Below are 6,000 nucleotides of genomic sequence, written 5' to 3' on the forward strand. Positions count from 1 at the left end.
ATAAGGACACAGTTCACAGTCTTCTTGTAGATTATGTTAATTAAAAAGACAAATATCCACAGTATTGCTTTTTCTACCACCTAGGAAAAGAATGATTCTCCTTAGATCATTTTTCTCTGATTTTCCGGTCTTCCTCTCTCTTCAGACTTGTGGTTCCTCGTCCTCCATGTGCCCAGTCTCGCTTTTGATCCTTTCAGCTTCTTGTTCCCCTTAACTGGAATGCTGTTCCACTCTCACTTCAATCTATCGCTTCCTACTCTCTGTTTCATGCTTCCCTGAACATTCACCTTCTTCAACATCCCTGAATGAATGCTATCTGGATTTGATTGTTTAACTGTCTAACCATTTTTATTGTACTGTATTCTCTTTTACTTTTTTTTAGTTAAGTCTGTTTGTTCAGTTTAATAAAACTGCTCTAGATAGATATGTTTCATAAATAAGGCCACCCAATGACCCAATGCATTTTTTCTCCCCCTTTAGTAGGTTCCACCAGGTCTCTTTGTCGTTGGTTGAGGAAGAGTTAAGATTTTTCCGCAGATATATAGATCTTAGTGCCTTTGTTCCTGTACAGGTTAGTAATAGGTGTCGGCTGGTATCGGCTTTTTCTGTGTCTTTACAAAAGCGGCATTTATTCAAGTTCGATTGACCTCTTATTGCCATTATTTCATTCGTTTTCAACAAGTTCAGGCAAAATCGAAGAAATAGTCTGCCCAACTTTTTATCTGGGAATTTTCCTAAATAACCTCTGACTTTGTTTACTTTCATTGGAACTGTTGAAAAGTTTTTGGTCAGCTTGTGTGTCTCCGCAGTCTCTAGGGTTTTTATCCAGTCCATTTCGGTCAGCTTCTTTAAGACCTCATTTGGGTTTGTTAAGAGGTTCTCTCTGGTGGTGCATGGATCGTCAAAGAGTTTGTTGTTTTTCGCGGCCCTGCTTGTCAGCATCTGGTTCCTGCCACTGCCGATTTCTTTCTTTACTATGTCAAGTATTTTCGGTCTTGGCTGCAGGATGACCTTTCTATACAGCATCAGTGTGTTCCTGGTGTTTGTTGTTTTTAGCGATGTCAGGCATAGTTCACGCCTGATGAGGGCCATTGGAGTTGATTGAGGTAGACCAAGAACTCTTCTCCAAAAGTATCCCTCAAATTTTAGCCATGTTTTTTTGGGAATTTGTGGCATGGCTTCTGTGCCGTATAGTAAGCTTGTCACTACCTTAACCATTTTTGTGCTGGGATCAAGCAAAAGCAGCCAAATTTCCTATCGACGGCCACTTCTTGACTCGTTAGTATTTTTTGTTGGTTAAACAATAAATCTTGCATTGGTATTTGGAGAATGTTTAAAGTCATTCCTAGGTATTTAAAGCAGGTTGCTTTCTCCTGTTGCACTCCTTCACTGTACCAATTTAGTTTTTCTGATTTTTTCGCTCTTTTTTCGAAAGTCATGATTTTGGTTTTTGATTTATTCAGCTCTAGATTGTTGGTCTCTAAATAGGTCTCTAAGTTGTTCAATTGTCTTTTCAGACCGCTGTGAGTGTAGTTCAGGAGAATAATGTCATCTGCATAACAGAGTCTCGAAATCCTAGAGTCCCCTAACAATGGTTGAAAACTTCTTACGTCCCTTTCAGATTAAGCGAAATCGGCAATGTAGGCGTCATATTGGGTTGGTGCCAAAGGGCACCCCTTTTTGACTCCTCAAGCTGTGCAAATTTCTTCTGACAGATGTCAAACCCGGCTGAGTATTGTTGTATCTTGGTAAAGGGCTTTGATGGGTCCCAACACTGGTGGCGGGCAGTTTTCTTTGACCAATTTTTCCCATATGCGTGCTCTGTCGACCCGGTCAAATGCCTGGACCACGTTGACAAAGGCCATGTAGATCAGGGGGCCACCCTGTAGTACTTTCACCTTTAGGCTGCTTAACAAAAGGATACTCATCTTGGTTCCAGTGTTTTCAACAAAACCTGTCTGGAACATGTCGATGTAGCCTGCATCTTTTAGCCATTTCTGGAAGGCGTCTAAGGCAAAAGAACCAAAAACGTTTCCGATGATGTCCATGAGTGATATGGGCTGGTATTGGTACGGATCTTCTTTGGCGCCCCTTTTGAAAATTGGGATGATGTTTGCCGTCTTCCATGATGGGAGAATTACTTTACCCTGATTGCAATTGTAAAAGATTTTGCCAATAAGTCTCACCCATTCTTCCAGACGTTGCTTTAAGTCCATGTTACTGATCACGGCTGGGCCAGGGGCTCTCGAGTTCTTCAGTTTTGTAATTTTGTTCCTGATGGACATGGGATTTCCCAGGCATCGTCTACTGAGGTATCTTATTCAAGCGTGTGGGTTGCTTTAGTTGGTGATTGATATCGTTTTGAAAAATGTTCCACCCACTGTAATTCACCAACATTGTTTTGGAGCTGATCGTTTTTGTTATTGGCGGTTCCCTTTATTAAGGACCAAAACTCCTTTGTCTTCCTCCCGCACACTGTTTGAAGCATTGTTTCTGAATCCTGCTGGTATAGTTCACAACAAAGTGTTCTGGCTAACTTAAATCTTTTTTGATTTTCAAGTGAGTTAGTATTTTTTAATACTCTTTTCGATTGTCGTAGGATTCTTCTTCGTTCTACTACCTGGAGATTATATGCGTGGGTGTGGGAGTTTACCTTGTTTGTCTTGTTTTGTTTTTCACAGTATACATAGTAAATAGGGGTTCATTGTCCACCTCCAGGTAGACAATGTTTGGGCTTTGGTCGTCCCTCGTATTGGTCGCTTGATATACTTCTGCTATTTGTTTAATTATCTTCCCATATAATTTTAAACGGTTTCCCCTGTGTTTACTTCGATGTCTTGATGCATCCGATATTGGAGAGGTTGTAAGGCTGTCCAAGTTGTGATCAAGATGTCATGATCACTATTTAGAGTCCTTTTAACTTCAAAGTTTTCTATCAGAGCTAAAAGCTCCTTCGAGACGTAATTATGGTAGATGGTTCTGCTTTGGTCCGCTCTTTCCCAAGTTGGAACTAGTAAATTTGATTTTTGTCTCATCCATTGAAAATTGTGCATGTCTCTTTCGGCCATCAAGGCCTCACATCTCCTACCTCTCTTGAGAATAGGAGACGATATTGGACGATGTAATTTTACATCTCCTATCTCGGGGCATATTGCGTTTAAATCGCTGTTGATTATCACATTGTTACATTGGTGAGTCAAGGTAGCTTCATCCAACACCATTTCTATTGACTTCAAGTACTAGTTGTCTGTGATTGCGTCAGAGTTCCAGTATGTGTTTATTACGAGGATTGTCTCCTCCCACTCCTCGTTGTTTGGCCCAGATAGATGTTTCCAGTTGATCCAGGATGCTTGTAGTAGTAATGTTGAGCTCAACTGAGTTGAGAATTGAAGACCATTTCCCGAGAATATCGCCGTCAGCAAACTGGCTGTCGGACAACCAGTGAGTCCTTTCTTGGCCGGAGTGAAAAATATTTCATAACCGTCTAAGTGTGGTTTTATAGTCTGCCAAGTCTCCTGTAGGCACAAAACATCCGATTTCCTGAGGGTGACATCAGTGGTTGAGGTTAGATGGCTAAAATCTCTAGTATTCCAAGAAACCATTTGCATGAGTTTTTTTGGGCCATGGAGAAGAGTACCATGTTTACGTTTGTTGATACATGTGTTACCTTTTTTTCTAATTGCTAGTTTTAAAGGTTTAAAGGGTAGGTCAATGATCTCCCTGCCCATTTCTTTTGGACTAGTCCATTCGGCTTGCTCCCTGTATTGGTTGAGGTTTTTGTCAGCCAATGATCAGGGAAATGAGGTCCACTGTTAATTTCAGTTTCTTCAGTGGGCCAAGCGGCCTCCTGTCCGAGTCTTTATCATCTTCGGAGTGCTTTCTTCTTCAAAACAGCGGGCTATTTGACTGTTGTTTTTTTCCAGTTCGAACGTAGTATGCCTCATCTGTTGGTACTGGGCTTTTCTTTGCGTGTTTTCCTGATTGCTTGAAGCTACTTCTTTTGACAGCTTATTAGCCGATTGATTCCGGATCTTTGGCTTTTCGTGGTTAAGACCCAGCCTTTGAGTGTCTCGGTCAAGGGTTTTTCCTGGACAGTGTCTGGGTTTTCCTAGATTGAGATCTGTTCTAACCTGGGGGGCACTGTGGTGGAGTGTGGGCCCCCCCCGGGGTCTGGGCCCCAGCGCGCGTATGCGGTTGGTACCTGGGCGAGCTCCTCTCGAGGTTCTCTGGCCTCCCAGGATCTTCGGGCGGTTCAACGCCTTCCGGCGGCGCCTCTGCCGCTAGTCCTTGGTCGGGATCGGGTTCTTCCTCCGCTGCCACGGGTCCTATGCGCTTGAAGAAGGACACATTTCTGGTCACCGTCCCACGCGCGTTCGCAGCCGTGACCATGGAGCCTTTGACGTGAGTTACTCCCATTGGTTGGGTTTCATAAGTCATTGAGAGTTTTCCTTCCGGTTTCCTGTTCCGGACAAGGACGGTGTCTCCTACTGCTATCTCTTTCTCCGGCAGCCTCCGCCTTGTTGTCTCGCTCTCGTTTCTCACGGCTCTGTCTGCTGCCACCTGTGCGCCATCGATCATTCCTGGACGTCGGTCTCCCGCTTCCGGTATCAGCCCTCTGGGTATTCGCCTGAACAGCGCCTCGGCGGGTGTGATTCCGGTGGACCGATGTGGGGTGGACCGGTACTCACGGAGAAAGTCGATTAAGTTGTGGCGCAGGTCCTCCCCACCATTGACAGAGATACGAAAGATTTTGTTAAGCGTCCGCATGAAACGCTCAACCTCTCCATTGGCCCTCGGCCACAGCGGGGTCACCTTTCGGTGCTTGATGCCTCGTTCCGCGCAGTATCTGGCAAAGCGCTGCCCTTGGAACGGCGCTCCATTGTCTGAGCAGATCTCAAGTGGGAAGATCTTGTCCATGGCCAGGATGGTGTGATCGCTGGCGGTGGATTCCACGAGTTCCACTTCCGGGTACCTCGACCACTGGTCTGTGACTACCAAGAAGTATAGACCTCTTCCGGTCGAGCCGAAATCTGCGTGTACTGTTCCCCATGGCACGTCGCTCCGTTCCATGGCCTGAATGGGCGGACCCTTTTGCGCCGGACTCGTGGCCTGGCAGGGGATGCAGGTCCTCACGAATTCGGCCACCCTGTGTTCCAGATCGGGGAACCAGATCTTCAGCCTAAGGCGCGCCTTCATCCTCGCCATGCCTTGGTGACCTGTGTGGGCCAACTGGAGGACTCTCATGACCAGGGACCTGGGGATCACGATCTGGTCTCCACGCAGCAGCAGGCCGTCTGTGGACACCGAGAGCTCGTGTCGAGCTTTCCACAGCAGTTGTAGGTCCCTTTGCACCTCTGGGTTTCTTCTGGCATTGTTAAGGAGGACGTCCCGCCACTCCCCCGTGGCCACCGCCTTTTTCACTCGTAGGAATGCCTCGTAAGAGTTTGAGTCGTCCGCAATGTCCTCTCTTGACAGGGCCACTGGCAGGGCTGATTCTACGACGAGATGCACAGCGTCCCCAGCGTCTGACACCTCTACAGGACTCTGGGCGTTCCTCGTGCCTGGGTGGCGAGACAGGTAGTCAGCGGGGTTATGAGTGCCCGGGCGGTACACCAGCTTGACGCCGTATTCGATGAGGGACAGCATCCATCTCTCGATACGGGGAGGCGGCTTGGAAGATGTTCCAGACAGGATAGGAATCAGGGGTTTATGATCTGTAACCACGACGACGAGTTTGCCGAGGATGTAGATTCTGAAGTGTTTGCACCCCCACAGGATGGCAAGGGTCTCTCTTTCAATCTGGGAATACCGCCTTTCCGTGTCGGTGAGGGCTTTGCTGGCGTATGCTATGGGTCTCATGGCCCCTAGTTCGTCTGCCTGCATGAGGACTGCCCCTAGTCCCACTGGGCTGGCATCGACCACAATCTCTGATTCCCGGCTGGGGTGGAAGTAGGCCATTGTCTCCTGCTCTGACAGGGCTTATTTGATGGCATTGAAGGA

Source organism: Ambystoma mexicanum, chromosome 7q, assembly GCF_040938575.1.
Source record: "Ambystoma mexicanum isolate Mex_15411 chromosome 7q, UKY_AmexF1_1, whole genome shotgun sequence".
Classification (NCBI taxonomy): Eukaryota; Metazoa; Chordata; class Amphibia; order Caudata; family Ambystomatidae; genus Ambystoma; species Ambystoma mexicanum.